Raw genomic sequence first — 13,175 nt, forward strand, 5'->3', positions numbered from 1 at the left:
ATTCTTGTACCTCTTTTAGCATCTAGCAAGGTGCATCATACAAAGTAGATACTTAATAAAAGTTAAATAATGAATGAATGAATAAGTAATCTAATGTGCAGCCTATTTTTTCCTAACTTAATAACATGTTCTAGGAGTCTGGATTCCCATTTTCTCAGTATAACTCCTTTATAAAAACTGGACCATCTGGACTTCTGCCTCAGTTTCTTTAGAGGTAAAATGGAGATAATAGCAGCACCTATACCTCACTGGGTTTTTGTGAGGATTAAATGAAATAATATTTGTAAATTGCTTAGTAAAGTATCTGGCTTTTAGTAAGAATTTAATATTTGTTTTCCTCCTTCTGACATCCATCCCATCTCCATATGAAATCACTAATTGAATTTTGTCTTTTCAAATTTTCGACTTTGGTGTCTATATAAGAGCCAAAAGAAGATACAGACATTGTTTCTTTGTGGGCAACTCAGAATGTTATATTTGGGACTTTGACATAACATAATTTGCAAAATAATTAGGTAGCCAGGTGGTGAATTTTTAGATAAATCAAGAGGTTCTTGGTTTCAGGGAGACCTAAATCCTGCCTCAGACACTAATCATGTGACCCTGGACAAGTCACATAGTCCCTCTGTGCCTCAGTTTCTTTGATAATAGTACCTACCCTACAGTGCTATTGTTAAGGATAAAATGATCTAACATATATATTGTGCTTTTCAAACTTTTAAATGCTACGTAAATCCTAGTTATTATTAAATTATGGTTTCTCCTCTGTTGAAAGTGACTTAAAAAGTCATCTAGTTCCAAATATGTTTGAGCAAGAACCTTTCCTATATTCCTGATAAATGATCATCTAGTCTCTCATCATTTGAAATCATTCAATTTTTATAAATTTTTTTTCCAAATTTTTGTTCCTCTGCAACTTCTATCTGTGATTCCTAGTTCTATTTGTAGATTCACATAAAATACTTATAGCATGACAGTCCTTGGAGAAAGCTGTCATATTGCCCCTATGTAAATGTCTCCATTTCTTCAACCAGTCCTCAAATAGACATGATTTATAGCACCTTTTCCATTCTGACTGGACCCTGCTCTTCAGGATTGGCACCTAAGCCTGAATGAAATAGCAATCGCAGTCTGACCAGGGAAGAATACCCATGAGTACTGCTCTTGTTCTGAAACCAATACTTCTTTTTAACACAGCTTAAATTTATGTCAACTTTACTAATTATCAAGTCATTTGATTGACATATACTAGACTTATAGTCCACTAAACCCTGGGGACTTTTTTTTTTTTTAGATGTGGAATTCATAAACTAGAACTGAAGTTCTGACTTTTTATGGACTGGATTAGCTTTAGGAATACCTCCCTGAATGTCTTTTTGATTTGTGTTCCCTATCATGATTTCCTCTGAGAGCATCATAATTTATTTGTTTATTAAAGCTTTTTATTTACAAAGCATATGCATGGGTAAATTTTCCAATATTGAACCTTGTAAAACCTTTTGTTCCAAATTTGCCCTTCCCCCCTCCCCTAGCTGGCAGGTAGTCCAATACATGTTAAATATGTTGAAATACATGTTAAATCCAATATATGTATACATATTTATACAGTTATCTTGCTGCACAAGAAAAATCAGATCAAGAAGGAAGAAAAAGAAAAACTGATAAAGAAAACAAAATGCAAGCAAATAACAAGACTGAGAAGAGCATCATAATTTAAATTGTATTGTTCCCATCCATCATCTTCCATGAGAATATCAGAATATAGCTCATATTTAGATCTCTAAAAAAAAATGGTAAAAGGACCTTCAGTTCCCATGCAAGCATTCAGACTAATAATACATTAAATATAGGACAAGCCAGGATCTTGTTATTTGTTAATACCAAGGCTTATGCAGATTGTAAAATAATTTGGGAAGATTGGTTGGATTTGGAATGTGGAGACAATACAAAGACATTGAGTAGAGTAAGGACATGATCAGTTCTATATATTAGAAATATGACTTAGGCAGTCCTACCTTTTGAGGCCAACTTATTCATTCACGCTAAAAGAAGCATCTGTATTTTGGGAGCCAGACAATAACAAAAGTTTACTGTGTTCTTGTTTAGAAAATACATTATCTTATCTAACCCTTGCAACAACTCTGATAGGCATAAGAGAACAAGTATTTGTATCCCCATTTTATAAGACAGGAGCTCCCTTATTAAGAGGAAGAACCAGGATTTGAACTTGATCTTTCATCACACCACATAGACATTCAGGAAAAAAATAAGTTGTAGATTTGAGCTTGTTCAGGAAGGAATACAGAAGAGTTTTGTCTTTTTTGGGACAATTACTTTTTTTTTTTCTTTGCTGAGGCAATTGGGGTCATACAGCTAGGAAGTATTAAGTGTCTGAAGTCACATTTGAACTCAGGTCCTCTTGACTTCAGGGCTGATGCTCTATCCACTGCACCATCTAGCTGTCCCTAGAGCAGTAACTTTTAAAAGTAGTATGTTATTTTTTAAAAGCTGTGCTGCTTCCCTTATTAAATGAAAAAGAAATTTTAGTAACTTCTCTATTCTTGCCTCCTCAAGCTTTGTTGTTGATGCTAGTGACTTCTGGAAGACCTGTGCTCTACAAATATGTACCTCCAGAATCTCAGGCTTGTAAGTTTATAAGCTTTCAAACTAGAAATGCTTTAGGCATATAGAATTTAATCTCTATAGAATGTGGGTCATTTTGGAGGACTTTTGTCTACTCTGGAATTTACCTTGATTTATGAAGATTCAAGTGTTTCACAGAACAGTGCTTCTTAGATTATTATTTCTTCAAAATATATTTTGCTTCTGGGAAGTTTATGTTGTAGAATTCAGAGCATGCTATCCTGGAGGAAAAAAAATAAAGCTCTGTAATAAGATTGGATTACATAATTTAAAAAGATTAAAATTACTATATCTTAAAAGCAGAGCTGTTATGATTACTCTCATTCTCCCTTCTCAAACCATAAGTCCAAAAAAAATCCCTTTAGAAATAAGAGGTTCATAGAATATATATATATAGAGAGAAAGAGAGACAGAGACAGAGAGAGACAGAGAGAGACTTGAATTCTCCCCATCTTTTAAAAAAATCTGAAGTTAAGCATTTACCAGCAATTTGAAGGTATCAAGAGTGTTTGTTACCTGTCTATAAATGAAAATATCTACCATTTATGATAGTCCTTTGTATAATTTATCCCATGACTGATTTCTTCTGTGAATATGTATAATACTTGTCATCTTTTCCACAAAATGATTAGGTACTTAATTATATGTTGTATATATTTGCTATCATTTTATATCTGTCTTGCATGCCTAGTTAGATTAAAAGTTCCTAAAAGGCAAGGATCACATTTTATAATCTTTCATATCAATATGAAAGATTTTTTGTATCTTTTTAGATAACATAGTACATTCTCACCAGTATTAATCATAAAAGCAAAAATTCAGAAGGGAGTAAGGGAAGGGATGAAGGACACAAGTGAAATAGTAATCATCATTATAGTGACATCAAAGTTTTAGAGGAGGCATATGAAAATGAGGAAGTCATCTACTTAAAGTAAGAGTTAGGAATAAGTCAAGGGTAGGGGTGCTGAGTGACAGTGTGGATGTAGTCAGAGTCTGGAGTCAAGAAGACTCATCTTGATTTCAAATTTGGCCTCAGACACTTACTAGCTGTGAAACCCTGGGCAAGTTACTTAACCTCAGTTAAGTTTGCCTCAGTTTTCTCATCTATAAAATGAGTTGTAAAAAGGAAATGGGAAACCATTGCAATGTCTTTGCCAAGAAAATCCCAAATAGGGTCATGAACTGTCAAATGAGAAAAGTGAAAATAATGTGGATGGACTCTACTAATGGGGAATGGGATCTACAATCTTAAAAAAAATGAAAAGGATTACTCTGCAACAGTAAGATGTTTCCCCACCCACACCCCCATTCCACAGAATGGCATGAATTGGTAGCAGAATTAATCATTAGTACTCAGGAACTTTTCCCCAGTAGAGTTATATTTCTCCCAAGCAGGATTAGAGAAGGAAGGGTGGTAGGTTTTATTGTGTATTGAGACATAATCACAGTGTTGAGGGATTCTGGTGTGAACAAATAATGGGCTTCTGGTTGACTTTTGAACCAGAATTGCTCTGAAAAGCTATTTGTCACTAAAGTATTGCTAGAAGTAGATATATTCACATTTAGAAGATAGTGTAGAACTTTGACTAAAAGCCCTCTGAGTTTTCATTTCAATTTCAAATCTATGGTCCTATTTTTAGTAGCTCATTGAAGTACATTACTACCATTAGGGTACTTTTCTTAAGTATAAATCTATTGAAGAAAGGAAGAATTCTTTCATAACTCAGTTGTCTGATATTCTCATGATTGACCCAGTATTTTACTCTGTATAGGTCTACTGAAAGGATTCTAATACCTTGGGGATCGTGGTTATGTTGTTTTTCCCCCTTTATAAGATTATACACTTAGTGTGTTTAACTATCAAGTTCTTTCTTTTAATTATATATTATGCAATCTTTTGTTGAGTAATAGCGCAACTATAAATATTTTTGATCTTTTGGAATTAATTATAAATAATATTAAATATCCATGCAACTTAGATAAACAAATTTTGTAATGATTCTAGTGCATAAAATGTCATAATTTTTCAGTTATTGAAGGTTTTCATCAAGTTTTTTTGGTATTCCTTCTTCTTCCCTTTTCCTCTCATATGGTCATTATTAGTATGTACTTTATTCTCCTGGCCCTGCTTTTTCTCATTTATTTGTAATTATAAAAAAAAACCAAAAGTATTAGTTATTTTTTTACAGTTTTCTTTTGTATTCTTTTAATTGAAGGAGGAAATTTATTTCAGAGCCATTGTAGAAGCTATCTAAATTTCCCATAGGATACTTACTGTTCTTCCCTTTATTCCTGTGAAACTTTCAAAAAATATATAAAACTTGTCTTTATCCTCAAAACCAAACTTTTGAGATAAAAAAATGTATGTGATATTATATATTATATATATGTATATAAGCAATAAAAGGATATAAAGATATATGTATATATACATATAAAATATAAATAAAATAAAGGGATATAAATATATATACACATATGTATATATATGCACATATGACATATACATTATATATGTATAAAACAATAAATATACATAAACACATATATATTCCTAGGATTCCTGGGAATATGTGTGCACTACACAATAGCAGAAGGAATATGAAGAAATATTGAAAGATATATTTGAACTGTTGTGAAGAAGGCAGAACCAAGGGATCAGTATGTACAGTGATCATCATAATGAAAAAGACATCACAATTCTGATTAAATGAAATAACCAATCTTAGTTCCAGAAGGATGACTATGAAACATATTTCCCTCCACTTGGAAGAGAATTAGTGTAGACTGTTGCAAATGTCATCAGACATAGTTCTTCTGTTGGTTTGTTTTGCTTAACTGTTTTGCCTTGTTTTAAGAGAAAGTTATGTGGTTTATAAATGGAGAAGATAGGGAGAGAGTAAAAAAGTAAGGGTGATGTAAAAGCAAGAAAAGCATCAACAAAAGATTTACAAAATTTCAAAACAAAACAAAAAGATTCTCTTAATAACCTGTACAAATAACTTAAATACATCATAATTTATATGGGCTCTTTGGCTGATTAATAACATTTCACAACAAAAATTTGATTTAAAAGTAGATAGTACAGCCAAATTAGTTTCAAAGGGATTCTGTCTTCTGACTTAGGACACATTCTTAATATTCTCATAATATTTACCTATTTCTTTAAAAAAATAAAAATAAAAAAGAAATAAGTATAAGCATGGGAGAATGCTACTTTTTATGCAAAGAAAAGAATTTCTGTAATATAATACAAACTTTTAAATAATTTTAATCATGTTAAAAAAGAATAGCTCAAGCTTGAATGGTGAATTCAATATGAAGTTTATGCTCCCACTTAAGGGATAATTGTAAACTTTTAAATGCAATTTTATCCATTTTATGTGATCTTTATTTTGAGTAATAGTAATTATTATTAAATTTATGCTCCTTAAAATATTTGATGATTTTCCAATGCATATATATATACATATATATAATTCTTTAATTCCTTACCCAGGTGGATTTCTACTACATTATATTAAATCTTGATATGAAAAATAATGAACACAGAATTGATATATTAGGATATTATTTTTTATGTTATTTGATATCTTAAAATTTAGAAATTTCCCAAATAGAATATATATCAAATAGTTACTTGTTTTCCTAGGTATCATAAATATGTAGACTGAAGAAGGGCAAAGTTTTAGGAACAGCAAATGTGGGGTTGGAAATCCCCTTCCTTTGTGTGAGAGAAATTCCTATGAATTTGTGTGATCAATGGATTGGAAGACTGTGAAACAAGTCAAAAGATGAATAATTTAAATGCATCTGTGGGCTATATTGTGCAATAGATGTCATATTGCTGGTATATATCCATTATACTAGGGATCTGATAAATTAATCATTTAAAAATATATATATATCACATATAAAGACCTCTCTGCTAAGATATAAATGATAAAAGTGGAATTTGCAGTTGTATTAAGTATCATGTTGTTTCCCAGGAATAGACCAACACATGACAAGAGACATCAAGGGATGGAGGAATAAAGACCTTGATTTTAAGTTTATCTTTTCCACATATTAGGACAGCTAAATGGTACAATGAATAGAGCACTGAGCCTGGAGTCAAGAGGACCTAAGTTCAAATCCAGTCTCAGACACTTACTAGCTGTGTGACCCTAGGCAAATCATTTAACCTTGTTTGCCAGTTCATTATCAATAAAATGAGCTGGAGAAGGAAATGGCAAGCCATTGTAGTATCTTTACCAAATAAGCCCCACAAAGAGGCGTCACAAAGAGTCTGACATGACTGGGATGACTGAACAACAACATATATTAGTTGAATTACCATAGACAAGTTGATTGACTTCTCCACCCCTGAAACTCTCTAAATTGGAATAATCCCTATTAGACAATTCTCTAAAATGAAAAATTACATAAAGATTACTGGTCTGCAGTGGCATATGGAGCTTCCACATATGCAATTTTTTGTAGTAATGAAATCATAGATCTGGGCAAATATAGATAGATAGATAAATAAATGTCACTAAATGTATTTGTGAGTCTGTGTGCCAGAGCATTACTTTTTTTTTCATTATTTCTCTTGCTTCTTGACCTTTTATTCCTCTACATGAATTTTGTAATGTTTTGCTAGCTTTATAAAGGAACCTTTTTGGATTACTTGATTTCTATTACAAATTAGTTAACTTTGTTGGTATGAATAAGCGAATTAATTTAAGTAGTATTGTTATTTTTATTATATTAGCATAACCCAGCCATGAACAATTAATATTTCTTCTAATATTTGTCTGTCTTTATTTTTTAAAGTGTTTTGCAGTTGTATTCAGGTGGCTGTAGCATTTGTCTTGTAGGTAGATTTCCAAATATTTAATAATTCTATAATTATTTTGAATGGAATCTCTCTTTTTTGTTATTATTCAGAAAAGCTGATTATATTAGCTTATTTTATATCTTGTAACTTTGCTGAATTTATTATTTCAATTAATTTTTTAGTTGAATCTTTAAGGTATTCTTTTTTTTTTTTTTTTTTAAATTTAATAGCCTTTTATTTACAGGATATATACATGGGTAACTTTACAGCATTAACAATTGCCAAACCTCTTGTTCCAATTTTTCACCTCTTACCCCCCCCCCCCTCCCTAAATGGCAGGATGACCAGTAGATGTTAAATATATTAAAATATAACTTAGATACATAATAAGTATACATGACCAAAACATTATTTTGCTGTACAAAAAGAATCAGACTCTGAATTATTGTACAATTAGCTTGTGAAGGAAATCAAAAATGCAGGTGTGCATAAATATAGGGATTAGAATTCAATGTAATGGTTTTTAGTCATCTCCCAGAGTTCTTTTTCTGGGTATAGCTGGTTCAGTTCATTACTGCTCCATTAGAAATGATTTGGTTGATCTTGTTGCTGAGGATGGCCTGATCCATCAGAACTGGTCATCATCTAGTATTGTTGTTGAAGTATATAATGATCTCCTGGTCCTGCTCATTTCACTCCGCATCAGTTGTGTAAGTCTCTCAGGCCTTTCTGAAATCATCCTGTTGGTCATTTCTTACAGAACAGTAATATTCCATAATTTTCATATACCACAATTTATTCAGCCATTCTCAACTGATGGACATCCATTCAGTTTCAGTTTCTAGCCACTACAAAAGGGCTGCCACAAACATTCGTGCACATACAGGTCCCTTTCCCTTCTTTATAATCTCTTTGGGATATAATCCCAGTAGTAACACTGCTGGATCAAAGGGCATGCACAGTTTGATAACTTTTTGAGCATAGTTCCAAACTACTCTCCAAAATGGTTGGATTCGTTCACAACTCCACCAACAATGAATCAATGTCCCAGTTTTCCCACATCCCCTCCAACAATCATCATTATTTTTTCCTGTCATCTTAGCCAATCTGACAGGTGTGTAGTGGTATCTTAGAGTTGTCTTAATTTGCATTTCTCTGATTAATAATGACTTGGAGCATCTTTTCATATGACTAGAAATAGTTTCAATTTCTTCATCTGAGAATTGTCTGTTCATATCCCTTTAAGGTATTCTTAACAGAATATCAAAACATATATAAAAAGTTTTAGTTTTGCTTTCTCTTTGTCTATGTGTATTCTAATAAATTCTTTTTCTTGTTTCATAGCTTTAGTTTGAATTATCAATAATGGTGAATGATAATGGACCTCTTCTAATCCTATTTGAATTTTTTTTTTGGCTGAGGCAATTGAGGTTAAGTGACTTGCCCAGGGTCACACAGCTAGGAAGTATTAAGAATCTGAGACCAAATTTGAACTTAGGTCCTCCTGATTTCTGGACTGCTGCTCTATCCACTGTGCCACCTAGCTGCTGCTTCTCCTATTTGAATTAAAAAAATTTTTTTTTTAATTTTTGGTTTTTTAATTTCCTATTTGAAAGACTTCTATCATGTTTTCATATAAATAATGTTGGTTCTTGGTTCAGAGATACTCTTTATTCTTTTAAAGGAAAAGTGCTTTAAAGCTTTTTAAAAATAGAAATGGATAATATGTTTTATCATATGATTTTTATTGTTTTTGCTATTAAAAAAAGTCTGTTTTGTTCATGTTATTCCTGATATTGAACTTGCAATCTTGGCAATCTTGGCAAATTAAATTGGCTCATATTATATAATCTTTTTGATATGTTGCTTTGATATGTTTGATATATTGGCTTCTTTACCAATATTTTGTTTTAAAATTTTGCCTTGGTATTTATTAGAGATATTGGTCTATAATATTCTTTCTCTCTTCTTAAGTTTAGGTATCAAGGCCATATTTGTATCATAAAAGAAATCTAGCAGGGTTTTGGCTTTTTCCTGCTTTGCAAACAATTTGTGCAAGAACGGAATTAATTGTTCTTTGAATGTTTTATAAAATTCACATGTAAATCCCTTTGATCCTGGAATTTTTATTTCTTTTGGGAATTTAGCTATGGCTTCTCTACTCCCACATCCCATGCTTGGAATATTTAAACCTTTAATTTCTTTTTCTGTAATCTGAGTATTTTATATTTTTGTAGGCATTCATCCATTTCATTTAAATTATTGGCATATCATGGGCGTACCACTATTTTTTCTCTTTACATCTATCTCAGTGAATCTTTCCTTCCTCTTAATTTCCTACTTCTCAGTCCCTGTTCTTTTTTTTTTTTTTCATTCTCTGTTGAATTGAATGTATTTCTACATCAAACTGTTTGTAAGGTCATCTCTGACTTTCCTATGTCATGTTGAGATAAATGTGAGGTTCATGTTACACCTATTTCTTCTTCCAAATTTGTATAATTTTTTTTTTTTTGGTAATGTATCCTTACTGTATCAGATAACTGGTAACATTTTCTTTCTCCCCCTTTCTTTCCTAGCATATTTCTTTTTTATCTCCCTTTTCTTTTTTAAGGATATCAAAACAGAACAAATTACTCCTTCACCTGTCATTTAACTCTCTTTGTAATCTTTTAAATTATAAAGTTTTAAGACGTTGTTTCTTCTCTTTCTATTAGAATGTTGCACAAATACATTTGCCTTTCTTCCTATGTTTCTATGTTTGCATTTCAACTTTGTATCACCAACACTTAATTCATTGCTTTGCATGTTGAATCTAGAATGTGGGCTTAAGGCCCCAATGTCCTTTAGACTAGAACCAAGTCAGCAAACTAGTTAATTAAGGATGTTTAATCTCGTCCATCTCTGAAACATTCCAGTGGTACTTTATTAATCTTAAAGTTTTTCCAAAGTGTAGATTCAACATCCTCCTCCCCACTCCCACACACGGAGTTTCCAGAGGCTCCCTGTCAGCTTCTGGATCAAGAATAAAATCTTTAGCAATCGAAGTCATTTATTACAAAGCTCCTCTTTCTCAACTTTCCAGCTTTTAAAAACCTTACAGCCTACCACATCCTTTTAAATCTTCTGACACTCGTTTCCTTGCTGTTCTTTGAAGAAGACACTCCAACTCTTAACTCTAGGCATTTTCTTTAGCTATTCCATGGCTATCTTATTTTCCTTTAAGCCCTACCTACAATCGCACTTTCTTCAGGAAAACTTCACCAACCCCTCTAAATTCTAATTTCTTCTTTCTCTTGAATTTTTTCCTATTTATCCTACATATAGGTTGTTTATACATAGTTGTTTGCATGCTGTCTCCCTCATAAAATTGTGAGCTCCTTAAGGATAAGTTCTGTCTTTTGCCTCTTTTTGAATATCCAGTATTTAGAACAGTGCCTAGAATATAGTAATGCTTAATAAATACTTATTAGCTGATCATTGACTATTACCGCTAAGTATTTGGAAAGGAAAGTTTTTGCATCTTTGAACACCATTCCTTTGTAAGCTTGTTAGAAGCCTAATTATTACCCTCTCTCTTCATGCCTTATTTCCCTGATAAATGATATGGTACATGAAGGCATGATCCTATATCTTAATCATTTTTCACAATTGTTCCAGGCAGGGTCTTTAATACTGTGAGTTAGAGTCAAGTTGCCCACTTGCAATCAAGGGTTGGAAGTTTCTATACTAGGAAATCCTCATACTGATGAAATCATGGGTCAGGGCCAAAAAAAAAAAAAAAAAAAAAAAGAAATCCACCATAATGCTTGGTATATAGTATAAGCTTAATAAATATTTGATGAATGAATGAGTGGAGTGATTTGAAATTTTCTCTAGTAGGAAGCAAAGAAATAAAATCAATAATTCCAGTTTATCATTTATTAAAGGATGAATGCAGTAGTTGTTGGATCATTTGTTAACTATTATTGTGAAAACTGAATATGATGTGGTGCTAGTGGTAGAGAATTGAGGTGAGAATCCCCTCTGGTTGGCATGCAGATCCAAAACAAACTTGTAAACCTGAAAAGTCTGAATGGCAAAAGGGATTTTATTGGCACTGAGAAAGCCAGCTTTGCTAGGTAGACAGACTCCTCAGTAGCAAGGTCTTGTCAGAGAAATAACAAAGGTTATCACTGAGAAGAGGGTATCTTCATAGCAGGTAAGAGTCCTGGCAGGCAGCTAAGCCAAAAAGAGAAGTCCCTTGGCAAAGTATAATCCTATTGGACTTTTGCAGAGATTTGGAGTTCAAAATTGTCAGGCCCAGATCTCCAACTGAATAAAATCATTTTGAAGGCTTTTTCTCAGAGCCTGGTATTTCCTGAAGAGGATCTGGGACACCCCAAAAAAATCAATGGAGGGTGATTTGAAAAGATCTCCAATTGAATGACCACTTAGAAAAGACTTGTCTGGGAAAGTATGCTTTTTTCAGACTTTTCAGGGTCTGAGATCCCGCAACTAGTTTCAGAGTTCACTCCCATCAAATAGATTTCCTGGTGTGAGACCTAATCATCCCACTCTATTAAAGCCAAAGTTTGCCTCATTTTCTCTTTTCAAAATCCCTTCTGCATCTTCATTGGTTTTAAAGTGCATTTGCAGAAGAGGAACCAGAGCACTAGGAGAAGGTGCAGCAAGGAAAGGACAGATACATCACTGACCACATGACAGTCTTGCCTCTTGCTTTTCACATGGGCTTTTTCTCATCTAATCCATTCTTTCCAGTGTTTAATCAGCTCCTTCAAGAAATCTGGTCTGTTTTAAGATAATAATGTGGCGGTGGCTATGTAGAAATGGGGTTTGGGTTTCTGAATCCCTTTTGAAGCTTTGATACTTGGAGTGGATTTGGTGGAGTAGGTGGTATGAAGACTTTCAGAGGCCTGAGCCTTGTGGGGACAGTCTTTTTTTTTTTTTTTAAATACAGAACACTTCACCAATTTGCGTGTCATCCTTGCACAGGGGCCGTGTTAATCTTCTCTGTAATTGTTCCAATTTTAGTATATGTGCTGCCAAAGTGAGCACTGTGGGGACAGGTTGTTGGTCTGGCTAACTGAGTAGCCAGGAAGTATCTTCAGTCACTGGTTTAATTTGGCCTTAAACAAATGAACCAAATGCCATAGATAGAAGCAGCAAAGTGCCTTAGGCTTGATGTTAAAACAAACTTCACAACAACTGGATTCTCTATTCTCTCTAGAATCAACTTTTACTTTTCTGTCTAGCATTTAAAGCTTTCCATGGCCTTGTTCTTTCTACCTTCCAAGGTTTTTTTTTTTTTTTTTTTTTTGACTGTCAATCAAAGCATCCCAGCTTTTAGCCATATTGGTCTACTTCCTGTTCCTCCCATTTCTTTTGCTTTGCACATCATTCATCCCTCATGCATGGAATGCTTTCTTTCTTTTACTCCACCTCTTCTCATTCCTGTTTTTTTTTTTTTTTAACTCAGCTTAAGAACTACCATCTACATAAAGTTTTCCTGCTCTTTTAGCTGCTTCCCCAAACTACCAAGTATTCATTTTATATTCTGGCTAGACATATGTACATACTGTTATTAACATATTATTATATGTTATTAATATTAAGATGTTTTATACAGGCTTTTGAAAAAATAAAGCTAAGTTTGTAGTCATTTAGTCATTTTCAGTCATGTCTGAGGAGTGGAGTGGGTGGGTTTTTTGGTAAA

The 13,175-nt window shown here is 32.9% G+C and overlaps 1 protein-coding gene and 1 non-coding gene across 3 annotated transcripts in view; one reads left to right on the forward strand and one right to left on the reverse strand.

Moving 5' to 3' along the window:
* Nucleotides 1-13,175, forward strand: part of GALNT16 (polypeptide N-acetylgalactosaminyltransferase 16) — a 109,049-nt gene that overhangs the window by 4,034 nt on the left and 91,840 nt on the right. The gene's annotated exons all lie outside the window — the stretch shown is intronic.
* LOC111720642 lies at nt 12,410-12,517 on the reverse strand. Its single transcript, XR_002770247.1, has one exon. It is a non-coding gene; the product is annotated as a U6 spliceosomal RNA (small nuclear RNA).

Source organism: Sarcophilus harrisii, chromosome 2, assembly GCF_902635505.1.
Source record: "Sarcophilus harrisii chromosome 2, mSarHar1.11, whole genome shotgun sequence".
Lineage (NCBI taxonomy): Eukaryota > Metazoa > Chordata > Mammalia > Dasyuromorphia > Dasyuridae > Sarcophilus > Sarcophilus harrisii.